This window comes from Lactuca saligna, chromosome 1 (genome assembly GCF_052625555.1).
Source record: "Lactuca saligna cultivar CGN05327 chromosome 1, ASM5262555v1, whole genome shotgun sequence".
NCBI classification, from domain to species: domain Eukaryota; kingdom Viridiplantae; phylum Streptophyta; class Magnoliopsida; order Asterales; family Asteraceae; genus Lactuca; species Lactuca saligna.
Window position 1 is genome coordinate 91,646,178 of NC_136417.1, and position 16,994 is coordinate 91,663,171.

At 33.9% G+C, this 16,994-nt stretch overlaps 1 long non-coding RNA gene across 4 annotated transcripts; it reads left to right on the forward strand.

Annotated features, from left to right (window-relative positions):
• Window positions 1–981: 981 nt before the first annotated feature.
• Window positions 982–14,367, forward strand: LOC145041596 (uncharacterized). Of its 4 annotated transcripts, none has more exons than XR_013680306.1 (3): window positions 982–1,659; window positions 2,061–2,122; window positions 14,256–14,367. It is a non-coding gene; the product is annotated as an uncharacterized LOC145041596 (long non-coding RNA). The 4 variants fall into 4 exon arrangements; XR_013680300.1 differs by lacking the exon at window positions 14,256–14,367 and adding an exon at window positions 3,202–4,554; XR_013680307.1 differs by lacking the exon at window positions 14,256–14,367 and adding an exon at window positions 3,259–4,554.
• Window positions 14,368–16,994: the final 2,627 nt, after the last annotated feature.

Below are 16,994 nucleotides of genomic sequence, written 5' to 3' on the forward strand. Positions count from 1 at the left end.
TTCCAGGAAACCCATGCACACTAGCATGATGAACTTGCAATTGCAGGATGTCATTACGTAGGTTTACGTAAATATTTTGGACCATAAAACTGAATCACAGTTTTGCAAAAAAAATGGAGATTGTCTCGTGCGATCCTAGCAGACATCCTAAAACTTTCATCTAACGCATCAGGCGGAATGCCATATGCTAATTGACGAAGTGCGGCCGTGCATTTTTGTAAGGGAGTGAAACCGGGTGTACCTCTAGCATCGTAGCCTTGTTGAAAAAAAATTGCACTCCCTCGTTACATCTTCAACTATACGTTCGTATAAACCTTTGAACATTCTGAAGCACCTACGAAAATAATACCCTTGATAAGTGACATTCTCTGCAAAATAGTATTGTACCAAACGTTGGTTGGTTTCTTCACGATTTCTGATAATATATCTTTGTGTTCTCCGTTGAGAACTTGCAGCTACGTTGTTGCATACAACGTTGTATGTTTGTTCCGCCATTTGAACACAAACAACAGCGGTGTCAAAAATAGTCTGAAATTCTTCAGAAGATGAAGAAGATGACATTTTTGAGAGAGGTGATTTTTAATTGTTTTTTTGAGAGAGAAGAGATTGTGTTGTGAAAAACAAATGAAGTTGATATATATATATATATATATATATATATATATATATATATATATATATATATATATATATATATATAGAGGAAAGAAAAGGCAAAAAAGAAAAAAAATTAATTACGCTCCAACCACATTCAAGAGTCGATACACCAATCAACCAATCACCAAACACGACATTAAAGGACCACAGTGCGGCCAAAATCGTGCAAGACCACGGTATGAAGATGGTGTGCGCAGTCCAAGTGGCACAAACCGCGGTCCAAGACCGCAACCACACCGTATAGCCAAAAGTATTCTAACTTTGGTCCACGTCGATTACCTGCTTACTTCCTCTAATAAGAAATCTGTTCGCGGCATTCTTTTAACTTACACAGTTATGCTGTCGTACCTTCCCTCACCTCATGTTTCTCTCATGCCGACGTCTCTATTGATAAGCACAAAGACTTCCAAGCGTTTCCCCCAAAGCTACTTGCCACATCCTTTTTAGTTTGAAGCGCCATGAAACGTGCGTTGTAGCATCTGCTTCCTTTTAGCGAGTCACCCTCTATCAAGAACTGAAGTCGCCGTCACACATGAGACTTGAAGGTGGGTTTTAGTTCTAGCCTTGCCACCAGCTGCTTGTAGCTTTGCCAGTTGCCATGAGTTGTGCACCTCGTGACACCGAGATGCACCTCCGACGTCAGCGTCCTTCAGTCCAAATGAAAACGTATATGTCTCTCCTTTTCCTCCTTCACTTCACCTGATTGCTTCCTACTCACAACAATCGGCACCTCTCCCTTAATTGAGTTCCTTTTCATTCAAAAGTTCTCGCCTGATATTAGTTCACGAGGTCTTTGGTCTTTTCAATAAAAATTATAGGATTGAATTTCAATTTTGATTCCAGTTCACGAGGTCTGCTTGGATTTTGGTCGTAATTCGTATTACGACGTCAAATTTTCACCCCATTTCACTTTAATACATCTTCTAGCGTTCTGTTCATCTTCATCTATGTTGAAGCCCTATGTTTATTCTCTTTTCTTCATCAGGTCTTGAATCGAACCAGGTAAACCAAATTTCATTTTTCCTCTTATGCCCTCTGTTTTTGAAAGTTTTTTAATCTGATGTTGTTACTGTTAGTTGATCTTTTATCTTCCGATTCTAAGATTTCAGTGTGTGTCTTTTTTATGCGATTTTGGTAAAACATTCTCATTTCATGCCGTTACTTATCTTATTAAACTATAGCCGTATTTTTACATAATATTTGGGTTTTTTTGGAAGCACTTAACATGTTCGATAATTGGAGCTTTATTATAGTGATGTTAGGAAGGAACTAAGCTATTGATTTGCAACAAATTTGTAACTGGTTAAAAACAATGCTTACCATGATAAAAAAAATTAAAAAGTTTTAGCTAAATTGCCTCTAATCATCATTTCATCTTCAAAACGATGTGATTTGTTGAGCAGATATCAGACCAAAAGAAAGTCCCATTTTTGCTGATAAAGTATGCATTCAGAAGGTGTTATAGGTACTCTTCAGTCATCTCTGTTTCACTTATCACCTTTTTAGAGATTCCCTCCTATAAATTTTAATTGCATACATCTATTTTTGATAGATAACATCTTACACTATTACAGTCTCATATTTTCCACTAAGCTCAAAATTAGACATGATTTTCTTTTGTTATTTGGAATTATCTGACAATGTTTTTACTTGCTAAAGTAAGAAGGCCATGCATCCGCTGCTTTGGCACTTGGTGGAATTGATGTCATATGGTCACATGATTTTCTTTTGTTATTTGAATTTTTTACTACTAAGATAACGATTTAATTGCTACCAAAAACATATCTTCTTTTCCAAATATCCTTATGCATCAACAAACAGTCAAACACACTCATAAACGGTAGACTTTGGAAGTGGAAGCAATGTAGATTTCCGTTTGTGAAGAAAACAGTCGAAACGAATATTTGCTCACTCAATTTCTACTTTGTTGCCTAATTCTTCCAATAAAAAGGAAGTGGGCAGCAATTTTTAACATATATGCTCGTTGCTAGGTGCCTTCGTTTGTAGAATTCATAGATGGTAGGCTTGGCTTGTAAGGTGAGAGGTGTCGCAATTGAGTTTGTCCGATTTTTTGGAACAGTTGAATGGATAGGCCTTCTTTTGTGGTCCAATTGTTTTTCTTCTCCTTCCTAATCAATTAATTTTGGCTTTATCACCGTTTAGCTTTCTTTTTCTTTTCCTTCTTTATTAGTCAATTTTTGGGTGTATTATAGTTTACCTATAACGTCGATGAGGTGTTTTCTGGAACAAGTGTCCAGCCGATAATTTTGGACTTTTATGGTTACACCGCCTGCCTTCTTTTGTCAGATGCTAAGTAATCAGTTTGTTTTGTTGGTCAATTAAATCAATCTGTTAGCGTATGTTAGTTTATTTTGGTGATTCAATTAGGATATTTGTTTATTTGTTGGTCTTTTTATTTTTCGCATCTGGGATTTTATTGATTTCGTTGCTTTTGTTCTTATTAGATTTGTAGATCATTGCTGCTTTCATTTATGCAAATTATTATTATTATTAGGGTTTATAAGAGTTCAATTTTATTTCCAGTTGTCGACTATGTATCTATCACGTGAGGAGTAAAGTCATGTTTCTTCTTTTACACAGATGTGAAATGGTTTTCTATATTGTTTTTAGAAAGAATGGTATCAAATTTGGAAAAGCCTATGCATGTGGCGTAATCTAATGTTCTATGTTATGTTTTAAAGTTTTACCTTTGTTTTCTTGTAGACTTTCATGTTGAGGTTTCTTAGGTGCTGGCTTCTTTTGATGTAAAGCGTTAGATATGTTATTATTACTTATTAGTTACATTTGTGATGGCTTTTTAGTTCCTTACTATACATCAATATTCATTTGTTCTTTGCCTCTGCAGATTTCCGAATAAAAGTAGTAATTTAAGTATGCAGATTTCCGAATAAAAGTAGATTGTAGGTCGATTTTCATATTAAAACTTGAAGTGTATATACAATAGATCTTATGATCTATACGCCAAAAGAAACCAGTCCAAGATGGTTGTCAATAGTAGGTACCTAATATTTACACACCGAATAGAAGCTTATACTCGTAATCCTCTTTCTCTTTAAGTATTTGCTGTTTGTTTCTTATTTATGTGTATGTGTATATGAGAATATAATAATCGTATAAACCAACTTATTTATACACTTGACAAAACCAACATGTACATAAGTAAATAACTTTTTGATTATTCTTATAAGAATTGGATTATAATTTCTTTTCTTAATAAAATTGTATTTATTTCACTTTGTAACAGAAAAAACATTTTTTTGTTGTATATGTATGATGTGTATAGAAACAAAATTTAGTTATATTTGATCAAAATAGTCATTCATAAAGATTCAAATGGAAAACCAAAGAGAGAAAAGGTAAAATTCTCAAACTGCTCCTCTTGATCAAGGTAAAAAGTTCATAAAAGCACATAATACCTACCATCATTCCTTTCATTCATTCCTATTTGAACAATATACTTTCAATCATTGCATTGTTTTAAAATCCAACTACGTACTTTCAATCCTTGCCTTCTTAAAAGCACAATGCTTTAGTAAGAAAATGTTTAAAGTACATTGTCCGAATTGAATGATAGAAAAATAGAATATTGTTTAAATGAATCAAGATTACAAGTATCAAGAAATAAACATATCACACCTGTGCAAGCTGTGCACTAGCGTCACACAAGAAAACATCAAAAGGATTTTTAATGTCGAAAATAAAATGCACTAGACACAATGAAAATGTCAAATGGTAAAATATCAATGATGGGTTTCGAGTCTTCTAATGGAAATGACGTTATATGGGCATACCAAAGGATGTTGAGATTAATTTTACATGTCTATGACAACAGGCTTTGTGATTTTATATTCATATAGGCAACAAATAGCAATGTACTTAATTTAAATCTTATTTTCTCATTAAAACAATGTAATTTTAAAGCACAATGCTACATTTGCCATATTTTCAACAGGAGTATGTTACACATTTTCTTAACAATAGCACCGTGTATATATATATATATATACACACACACATTCTAATTCTCCTATAAAATTGCAATATAACTATTACGTAAAATAAGAAACATAAACAACACATACAATAAGATAGCATGATGATTACAAACCACCGAAAACACTTGCCTTTAGTTAGCGTCAAAAATATTTAAAGTACAAGTCCATCCTTACATGAAACATTACACCCCGCTCCCGAGTTGTAGCAAAGAAAAGAAGAGAACATAACAGAAAGTAAGGAGAGAAAAGAAGAGAAAAGAAAAGAAAATAAATTTGTCTTTTGTGCTCCCGAGTTGGAGAGAAATGGAAGGAAAGTTAAACATTTTGTTCTTTATTTCCAAATCCTTCCAAATCGGAAGAAAAAATAGGAGGGAAAGTGATCCTTTTATTTCCTTCCACTCATTCTTTTAACGAAACTCGGAAGCACCAATTTTTCTTCCTTTCCTCTTATTTCCATCCATTTCCTTTCTTTTTTTCTTTCCTTAAGTTAAACTCGGGAGCGGGGCAGAAAAACATATAAAATTACATCTTTAGTATTTTCAACATAAACTTTATGTTTTCCTTAAGACTCTAAACCTTTATGGTAACAAACATCCATCAAAATTGAAATAAAAACTTACAAAAATTAAAAATAAGAAATGTTATTTAAATTTTTTTTTTTTCTAAAACCATGTAAAATTAGTTTACTGATCAATTCACTAGGGTCGTGATTATCACGGCCAACTAAGTTTCCTAGTGCATATATATATATATATATATATATATATATATATATATATATATATATATATATATATATATATATATATATATATATATATATATTGAAGTTAACAATAGTGTAGTTTCTAAACTTCAAATTTTGGCCACACCACTATGGGAAATTTGCACATAAGTCCCTTATTAATGTATTAGACACAAATTTTTGGTGAATTTGACACTCTTCGTCCCTACAGTCAAAACTTTTACATTTTGTGTTTTGATTAAGTTTTTGTGCCTTTAGGTTTTTGCTACAAATCTTTAGTAACTTTGACACTTTTAGTCCTTGTAGTCAAAAGTTTTACATTTTGGTGTTTTTGCCACAAATCTTTAATGAATTTGACACTTTTCGTCATTATACTCAAAACTTTTACATTTCTACATAAAAAACACAAAAAAGCTCCTTTTGAATTTTGCCACCATATTTTTCCAATTTTGGCAACTTTAACATTATTGCTACAACATTTTTGAATTTTCTCCACCAGTGTCCCTTATTTTGGTTGTACACTTTTGACATCTAATTTTAGGGGTTGCTTTTTTTTCCGCTATTTGTGCTGATTTACAATTTCAACATATATTTTTTAAAGTTTGCTGATTTTTCCTATATTATCCGAAAAGCGGTGTAGCCGCGAGTTTTTTTTACTAGTTTATTAATTAAATAACAATACATTAGAACACAAAACTACGTGGTTCGCTATTTAATTAAAATCGATAGAAAAAAAAAATCAAAAAAATACTAGTTGTAGTTCCAGGTCGGATCGTATATGGAAAAATAAATTTAAAGTTTTTATAATTATACCTGACGAGTCTTATATATTGATATAATTTGACAATTGTATCATTAGTAATACATTCTAAAACACATTTTTTCAATATATGACACCAAATTCTTACTTACAATTTGATTTTTTTTTTTTGTTGCGTACATATGTCTTTACCAAGTGAATTGTTGAAAATCCATTTTGTGAGTATACTTTTCTAATTTCATTTTTTAGATTTACATGATAAAATTTCTTACTTGGTTGTTCTACCGGATTAACAGGTAGTGAATTTAAATAAACTATTATATGCTTGTGTTACTCATTATCTTCTTATACTATTATTTTTATCTATTTAAAAAAATCATGACAAAGGCGTTTTCTTTTTATTTTGATTTATGAAACAAACGACAATCAACAAAAAATAAAACATGACAAAGGTGTTTTTTTATTTTGATTTATGGAACAAACGACAATCGACAAATCACGGTCAAAGACATTCTTGCTTACATAAAGAATAAATAAATAAATAAAACTGATTTCAAAAGGATGAAGAACTAGTATCAATTACAAAGACAATCCAAATATCAAATCATGTAAAAAAAAGTACTGTATCATTTATCAAAGTATCAAACAAATCCTAATTACGGAAATGAACCAACGATTGGTTATTCTATTTAATTCTTTTTTCTTTTCTTTTTGATTCTTATCTAGTTTTAAATAAGTGGCCCAAATGAATTCAATTTTTGGGCTAAAGAATAAATGAAATATAAAACGTGTGGATTTTCAATTCTTATTAGCTAGGTCAGTAAAAAGAGTTAAGATAGGTCACAATCGATTATTATTTATAATTAGTAATAAAAAGCTTAAAATTTGGTAGGTCAAGTGATCTACCTTAAAGTTAATTGGACTCGCCGTAGTATGGTAATTGAAGTTGTGGAGTATGAGGATGTTGCAAGAGGCTGATTGAGGTGATGTGTTGGCATTTTCGAAAAAATGACAAAATTACCCCTGATTGAGATACCTTGTTCTATTTTAAAATTTCATTTTTATATGCTTTTGTATGACAAGGTTGACAGGGGTAACAACATCAAGCTAAAAATACCCCTTATAGTTCCACACACACACACACATAGAGAGAGAGAGAGAGAGAGAGAGAGTAGTGTTGGGTAATCTTGAAATGGGTCATGGGTTTATTGAAGTTATGAGTATGGGTACAAGGGTAGTATTTGATTGTTTGAATAATGGACTTTGACCAAGTACAAATTGAGAAAACATGATGTATACTTGGTCACTATAGGGTGCTTTTCTTTAGAAGTAATGGCTAGTTTTTAGGCTTTAGGTTGTTTATTTCCATTGGTTGTTTTTTGTAGGCTATTTATAGCCAGTTGCTTTTGATTAACATAGAGTGGTTGAGTCCATAATAAACATAAAGGTCTCCTGTTTTCCTTCTTCTTCTTTCGTGTATAGCAACAACATGGAATACTTCCTTGTATTTTTTATTTTGTTCAACACCTGGGATCTTTGAAGAGGCTCTATGTGAACATGTTGCTATTGCAGTTCTATGTGAGCCGAGTTCAAAATCAAAGAATCTGTGTGAAGAGAGTTTTGAACAACAATCTATGTGAGTTGAAGCAAATCAGAGTTCAAAAGCATGAAATCTATGTGATTGAGTATTGGAGTCGATCTCTGAGAGTTGAAGGAGTTGAAGGAAAGTTGTGTGCGGAATTGAAACCTTGGGTGAACCAAGAACATAAGGAACCTGTGTGGTAAAGTTTACCTGTGTGAAGAAGCTAGTCAAAGGGAGAAAGAAGATTAGAAGAATAAGAATTTTGTGCACCTGCAACTGAGTGTGGGTGGGTTGAAGAAAAAAAAAATCAGAAATAACTCAGGTCTGTGTGATCTGAATTGGTTGGTTCTGTACAAGAACAAAGGGTCAAGTTAAGGAAGATGCCAACAACAAACCCGGGAGGATCAAGTTAGGTTGTACCTGTGACCAGCCAAAGTATCCCACTACAATGCCCCAAGTTAACAGCTACAAATTATACAAGTTGGTTGATTATGGTGGAGTCGATCTTACAAGCATACAGCTTGTGGGAAACGGTTAATCCAGAAACTGGAAAAGCGATTGAGGCAAAGAAAAATCTGATGGTAAGAGCATTTGTGTTTCAAACTCTACCAGAAGATATATTGCTTCAAATGGCTAAGCATATGGATGCAAAAGATGTGTGAGAAGCATTTCGTGTGCGGTATTTGGGAGCCGAAAGAGTTCAAAAGGCGAGACTTCAAACATTTAGAGCCGAGCTAGAGATGTTGAAGATGAAAGAGGGTGACACGATTGATGAGTTTTCAGGAAAAATTAGTAAGATTGCATCCAAATTCAAGAGTCTTGGGTCTATTTTGGAGGATGAGATAGTTTTAAGAAAACTACCAAATTCGGTTCCTAAGAAATTTTTGCAAATTGTTGCATCTATTGAGCAATACTCAGAGATAGAGGACATGTCACTTGAGGAAGCTGTGGGAAGGTTGAAAGCATATGAAGAGAGAATGAAGGTTCTTGATGAAGATGAAAATGATCAAAATCAAAAGAAACTCTTACTGTCAAATGAGGAATGGAAAGAGAGAACTAAGCGTGGTAACTCTAGTCAAGATCAATCTGGACAAGGAAGAGGTCGTGGTAGAGGTTGAGATGGCCAATTCAAAAGCTATGAAGATCAAAGGGAGCAAGGTATGTATCGAGATAAGCGGATATTAGAAGCTATAATTGTCAAGAATATGGACATTATGCAACTGAGTGTCCTAAAAAGGAATTAAAAGAAGAAGAAGTTCATTTGATTAAAGATGATAATGAGCCAACACTACTTTGAAGAATTAAATTGATGTCAAGATTAAGGGGTTGAGTGTTGGGTAATCTTGACATGGGTCATGGGTTTATTGAAGTTATGGGTATGGGTAAAAGGGTAGTATTTGTTTGTTTGAATAATGGACTTTAACCAAGTACAAATTAAGAAAATGTGATGTATACTTGGTCAATGTAGGGTGGTTTTCTTTAGGAGTAATGGCTAATTTTTAGGCTTTAGGTTCTTTATTCCCGTTGGTTGTTTTTTTGTAGGCTATTTATAGGCAGTTGCTTTTGATTAATATAGAGTGGTTGAGTCCAGAATAAACAAAAAGGTCTCATGTTTTCCTTCTTCTTTTTTCGTGTGCAACAACAACATGGAACACTTGTATTTTTAATTTTGTTCAGGGGTTGTAGGGGCTGGTCCAACATTTTGTTGGATTAGTGTCTAAATCCATAACTATTTTGGTATGTACTTGACGCGATGGTGCATGGTCCTTTTAGGTTGCCTTCACCAAAGCAACTTGATAGGATGAATTATGAAGAGAAAGGATTAATTATGATTTATTAATATATTATGAGAATAATATATTAAAGGAGAAATCATATTGTTTAATTAATATTAGTCAATAATTAATTGATAATTAATTTTGTGGCTAAAAGAGATTAATTAAACTTAAGGGATTGGAACTGTAATTATAAGATAATTGCATTTGGGCTATGGATCACCTTGGAATAATAGGTTAGACGAATTCCATGGGGAAACCCACAATCGTCCAAGGGATATTCTATAAGGGTGCATGGGCTGCTTAGGGCTTAAGCAGTCAAATTAAGGTTTCCTAGTTAAAAACCCTAATAGCCTACATGTATATATAGTACCCTTAAACCCCAAAAACCTGGCTAAGAGTTCCACTAGGGTTTCTGGACGTTTTTGGGCAGCCTCCTCTCTCCTTATTCTTCATCCTCTTGCTCTTGGTGTTTGTGAGCCATTAAAGGAGTGACCCTTGTGACTCTAAGCTTTCAAAAGCCATTACAAGGAGGATTTGAGATTGTTATTGCTACATAACAATCAAGGTAAGATCTAAACCCCATTCTTATGTTAATATGATTAATAGTATGCTAGATCTAGGGTTTAAAGTCTTGGATGAATTGCATGTACAATAGAGAAACCTAGATCCAAGCATTAGGGTTTGCATGAGCACATAGGATGTTCTTGTGGCTAAAACTCATCAGTGGTATCAGAGCCTTGATTAGTTTCTATTGTATTGATGCCTAGTACATTTATTCTTGTTGTAAAATCGATTTTTTGGCCCCCTGACTAATGAACTCGGCGAGTTCCAATGGGGACTCGGCGAGTAGATCCAACTCGACGAGTCCATAGAGGAACTCGGCGAGTTCGAGCGTCAGTTAGAGCAGATTTCGGGATTTTTACCTGTTTTGACTTAAGATAATTGCCATAATTGTTTAAAATTAATAAAATACGAATTTTATTGATTCCTTATGATTATCTTTGTCAAAATAAAAGATTTTGGTCATCTAATTAGATAATTGTTACCTTATTTGATAAATGTTAAATTATTTGAATTATTTGATCATTATCTTGCAGGAATTTGAACTAGATATAATTAGATAACCACCAATTAATTGTTAATTGCCTTATTTGAATTATGTGATCTAGAATATTCTTGATAAATTTTGGAAAAGTTTCAAATTAATCCCTTTAGGTTTTATAGTTTAAATTTGAACTTAAAAGTTTTGTTTTTGAAATTTAAATAAGTTAAACCCAAATGTTTTGAAATGTTTCAAAACTTGCCCTCAAGTTTTGGAATTTAAAAGTTGATTAAAAGTTTAATTTAGAAATGTTAAATTCTAAAACCCTAGTATTGTTTTGAAAAGTTAAATTCACACCCTTATGGTTTTATTAATTAATTAAAGTGTATAATTAAAAGAGATTTAATAAATCCATAAAGTTTTGGTTTACAATTTAATTAAATTAAAAGTATAATTATTAAATTTGACCACCTAGTATTTTAAAAGTGCAAATAACACCATATACTATATATAACATTAAAAGTCTAGTATTATATATATGTATGAGTAAACAGTCAGTCTTACCGTTAGTAGGCCTCATTCACGAAGTTGGTCTATAAGGGGTGTTTAAGGAAATTGCCTATAAAATAGCGATTGAATGGGTATCCACTCTTACCCACCACACTCTTAACTACTGGAGGGTCGTTAGCCGAATGGGTTGTAACAACCCGAAATTTCATGTCACTTCTTGTACCATAACTTGTAATCCGATCCGATCAACCAAACGTTATTTTTAATTTCGTTTCCAAATTCACCATTTTATTAAGTCATTAGTTTATATTGACCTAAAATGACTTAATGGGTGTCTTAATACATTTAGAAATTATTTTAAACACCCAACTTTAGCGATCGGAATATTTCTAAAAATTACCGTATCGGGTTACGGTAACTCAATCGGGTACGTCCAAAAACCCCACTTAACGTCGGTATCGGGTAGAATTCGATCGTGTTCAATTCCCGAACACAATATAAACATGATTTAGACTCCATTTGAAGCCTTTGGCCAAATTCACACTAAACTCTTACAACCTCTCTCCTCCAAGCTAGAATTAAGGTCCAAATCACAAGTTTAAGGATTCAAATCTTTAAGGTAACCTCTCTAGCATGTTATTCAACATCTTTAGCCTTCAAATTGATGACTTAATTGAGTTTTGGGGTCAAGAACATGAGTTTACGGCCAAGGAGCAAGCTTGGGCCGTAAACTCCATTTTATGGGGTTTTAAGCTCTTAAACTCCTTCCAAAACTCAATTGGACTTTAGATATGGCTAAGAGACTTCAAGTTTTGGACTTAGAACATGTAAATCTTTGATTTTGAGGACTTTGAAGGAGTTTACGGCCAAGGCATAAGCTTAGGCCGTAAACTCATGTTAATGGGGTTTTTCATGCCCTTAAACCCTTCCAAATAACCTCTATGGCTTAGATATGAATTATAGGACCTTGGTATTAGCATTTGGACAATTGAAACATGATTTTTGGGGGACCTAGATGAGTTTACGGCCAAGGATAGTGCTTGGGCCGTAAACTCCCCAAAACTTGACATAAATCCAATTCTAAGGTGTTAGAAAGCCATCCCACACCACCAAAAGCTTTGGAATAAGTCAAGGGACCAACCAAAAATACTTTGAAGGCCTTAAAACACATCTTTTATGGAGTTTCTAAGAGTTTACGGCCAAGACCTGTTCTTGGGCCGTAAACTCCAAAATCTTTGGTGTTAGAATGCAAACTAAACACCCCTACAGCCATTAGATGAATTTTAGAAGCCATTCTATGCTAGTTTCAGGCCTTGAATCACATTGTAGCTTGTTATATTAGAGTTTACGGCCATGAAGGGGGTTTCATGGGCCGTAAACTCCATAAATCCCTTATATGTCACTTGCAAACTCATTTCTAGGCTTGTGGGAATTTTTAGAATCACATGTGATTGGTTTTAACAACATTTAACATCATTTTCTTAAGGATAAAGGAGTTTACGGCCAGGAGCCTATGCTAGGCCGTAAACTCCCATAAATTAATCATTTTGGTGATTTTAATCCATTCCATGCATTTAGATCAAAGCCTAGAATCATTTCCCATGTCCAAGTAAGCCATTTAAACAATTTAAACACCCAAAACCACAACCACATGAGTTTACGGCCGTAAACTCATGTATGTGTGTGTTTTGTGGTTGTAAACTCATTTAAATGTTTACTTATGGAGAGTAAACTCAAGTCCCAAGTCCCTAGTGCCTTTACAAGTCCTTAAACGCCACCCGGGTCACTCCAAACGCTCATTTTAAGGTGTTTAATCACATTGGAGTGTAATGTTCCATATGATTAGCGAATGTATCTCTAATTGTATATATATGGACATTATTTCATTTTACATAGGGTCGTCGCGAGTAATCAAACCCCGAACCAACGACTAGCATTCAAAACCGACACGTTTCCGAGTCCGGTGAGTTCATACCCCTACCTTTTTTCACTGTTTTTCACTGTTTTCAGGGGGGGAACACAAGCAAAGTACAAGGGTTTTCTTGCACTCAAAACTTGTTTTTCGTGTGTGTGTTTCACAATTCTTATGCTTTTAATACGGATATACGTAACTGATAACCAGTAGATCATACAATTCACTTAAACAATTATTTGTGAAATGGATTTTATAAACGGTTATGTTTTATATATATTTCACAAATGGTTTCCACATTTTATCAGTTAAAAGCATGACATTATAACATATAAACAATATAATTCGTACACTGTCTTGGCCTCAGTAACATTCCACAGAGATACGCGAATGGAGGATTATACTATTATTACTAGTAAATTTGTTATTCAGTATGATTGGAGACACGTCCTCGGCGAACACTCCACAGAGATACGCGAGTGGAGGACTACACCCGTAACCAGAATCTCTGGGATTTAGAGAGCGTGACTTGAGTGTATAGATCTATACGGGGCTGACTACCCCACACCTGGCTGCTAGCTACAGCCGAACCAAAATGGTTCAAGGGTGACGAAAGTCAAAAGAATTGTGGACCACTTATTGCCACAAGGCTGTGGACTACTTATTGCCACAGGTTCAGTCTTTAGTATGGTTATGGAACTCGCAACTAGGATAACAGAGATTTACTAATAGTAATAATGAATCACATACTACATTTTACAAATAACCAAGATTCAGTTTACATCTTTTACATCTTTTACATCTTTTACATCTTTTACATATGATAACCAACCTTCAGGAAGGTATGGGACCTTCCTGGGAAATCTTGTACACAACCAGGTCTAACAGAATACATCTTTTACATTGAAAACAAATATACAGGAAAGCATGGGGCATTCCTGGGTAACATACACATAATCAGACAAGAGTAACCAACTGAATAACATTACATCTTTTACAATAACTACACTTCAGGAAAGTATGGGACTTTCCTGGGAATACACTGATACATTAAAGACATAAAACAATGTACCGGATAACTAAACCATACATTACTCTTATGAAACAACAACCAACTTTTAAGAAAATATGGGATTTTCTTGGTGTGTGTTACATTTTCAGAAACAGAAAGGAAATATAAACATTTTCACAAAATAAAACTGCTTATGAACTCACCAGCGTTATGCTGATTTTCAAATTGCTTGTGTTCTCAGGTCAACGATAGTACAGGTACCCGAAGACTTACTTGGTTAAGGATCGTGTGCGTGCAAGGCTCGTTCATTTTGTTTATATTTATATTATGTATCACAACTGTATAAACTGTGTCTTTTGAAACAAATTGTAAAACTTTTAATATGTAATGTAATGTCTGTTTTACTTTACTTACTATGTACATTGGATTTGATACTCAACGTGGAGTCAACCCTGAAAATGTTTCCGCCTTCGGTTTTCGGGGTGTGACATGGGTAGGATAGGACAGAAACCTTCCATTCTAAGTATAATGAAGTATAAAGTAACTAAATGTTTTACAAAATTCCCAATCTAGTTACTTTAGGAAAAAGTGAATTGATGCAATTCCATGAAATTACACTTTGTGCCCTTGCGAAGACGTTAGTGGAGCGTGTGTGGTTAACCGACACGCTAATTGGGTTCTAAGCAAAGGTGGAAAAGGGTGACTCGATGTTTGTCATAGTTCAGTGGAGTGTGTGTGGTTAACCATCACATCGAATAGGTGACTGTAATATTGGGGGCACCATGTATATTTGCATGGTTATTCACACCCTATTTTGTAATCCTCGGCATCCCAGTCACAAATCGAGGGGCATATCGAGATTTAAACATGCCATTGAAAAGTTCAATGAATCTCAAAAGATCTAGGAATTTTCAATAGATTTAGAACTTAATTTTGTTTCGTTTTTCATGGTGGAAATTAGTGAATCGTCATTCACTTACCTTCAAATGTTCTGCAATTTGGGTTACGGCATCCCTCTCCCAAGTTGTAGAGTATTGTGTTGGATCCTAGCCTTAATATCTCATTTGGGTGATTTATTAAGGACTCAATCAATCAACTAATTTGAATTTTTCTCCCGTTTTGTAGATGTAAAAGTATGACAACTATGGTCTTCCGAAATCCTGTGGAACAAGCTTTTCACATGAAGATGATATTCCACGATTTGATCGAGGAACACAAGATCATGCTTCACTTCCTCCACCTCCTCCTATTGCTCTCCCTAACCCACAAATTCAAAAGATTGAAAAGTTCAAACTCACTCAAGCCCTTTTGGCAAGTAAACATGAAGAAGGAAAGTCAGTGGGTGCACACGTCCTAGAGATGAAGTCACACATTGATAGGTTAAGAATGTTGGGATCTGTTGTCTGTAAGGAGCTAGCTGTTGACTGGGTTCTTTAGTCACTTCCTGACTCATATAGTGAGTTCGTAAGAGAGTACTATATGATGAACCACGACGTAACCCTCATTGATCTCACCTATATGCTTATTGCTGCTAAATCAGCAATGATTTGGTGCACTGGAAAAGCAAAGTTGATTGGTGGACCTGCCTTCCAGACCTCTATGGATATAGGCAATGACAACAAAAGGCATGCCATGATCGAAAAGTTTGATCATAAGAGAAAGGCAAAGTCAGAAGTAGTTCCGTGTGCTGTTCCAAGAGAATCAATTTGCTTTTATTGCTAAGAGAAGGGGCATTGGAGATGAAGCTGCTCTATTTACCTAAGAGATCTAAGAGATGGGAGAGTCAAAACGTATGGCTCTACTTTAGGTAAAATCCATTAACTAACTCTTTTAAGTTCCTATTCTAGATTCTTAATACATGATGTGATAAGATTACATTTCGATGTTTTGTAGGATCGAAGAAAAGAGAGGAAGATTAAGGGAAGAACTGAGCGGAATCTAATCGTGAAGAAATGGATTAGAATCTTGAGCTACTACTTAGAGTTAGAATAAGATTGCTAAGAAATATGTATTAACATAGTTTTTCAATTGAATTGCATTGTAAGGACAAATTTTTCCGCAATAAAATAAATTTTGATTTATATTATTTATTTATCCTTGAAATGGCGTGTATGAAAAATTGATGTTTGTAAGTTTCTATTATTAGCAATAATGGATTTGATTCTTAATTATGTTATTTGTGGAAAGGTCAAGAATTTACCAAATAGGGAAAGTTTCTCATCACCCAAGTTTCAATTGGATAGAAACTTGGAATCATACAACTTGGTTGCATGATGAATGAGAAATTTCATATTTGGAAATTAGACTAATTCGTTGACAAAGTGTCAAGTGAAGGACTAGGAGATCGAGTACACAAGGTTGTGTGTTGATCAAGTCCACCACAAGAGTGACAAAGTTATTCATCATGATTTACTAAAGGTTTAGTAAATATGATTATACTTATAAAATTAAGTGTAATTCCGAGTTGATTGAAAGAGTTTAAATCAATAACAGAACGAATAAGAAGAATCAAGTAGGCAAAAAGATAAAAGTTTCTCTATTCTAAGAAAAAGGGAGAGTACCTTTTATTATGTTTTATGATAGGTCTTAATGATTAAGAACCATATCTCAATTGATCCTCTAAGTGAGTCTTAGTGCAATTGTATGTCTAAGAAGAGGAATCGAGAATTGAAGAAATGGTTAAATCAAGAAGTCACTTATCCTTCGTTCCAAAAACAAGTCTTAGAGCTAAGATTGTGAATTGACTGACAGGTCTTCAGAAGCTTTATAACATTCATCAAATGTGGAATTTGAAAAAGTTTTTTTTTTTATTCTTGTACATTCGAAATTGGAAAGTTGTGATGTCTTGGATAAGACAAAGACCAACTAGGACCAATTTTGTGAAGTGTTTTGTCTTGATAAAAGCTACACTAAATCTTGAATATTTGTTTGTCAAGAAATGTTTATTGACAAGAGAATCTTATATGTCAAGGAGTCAGTG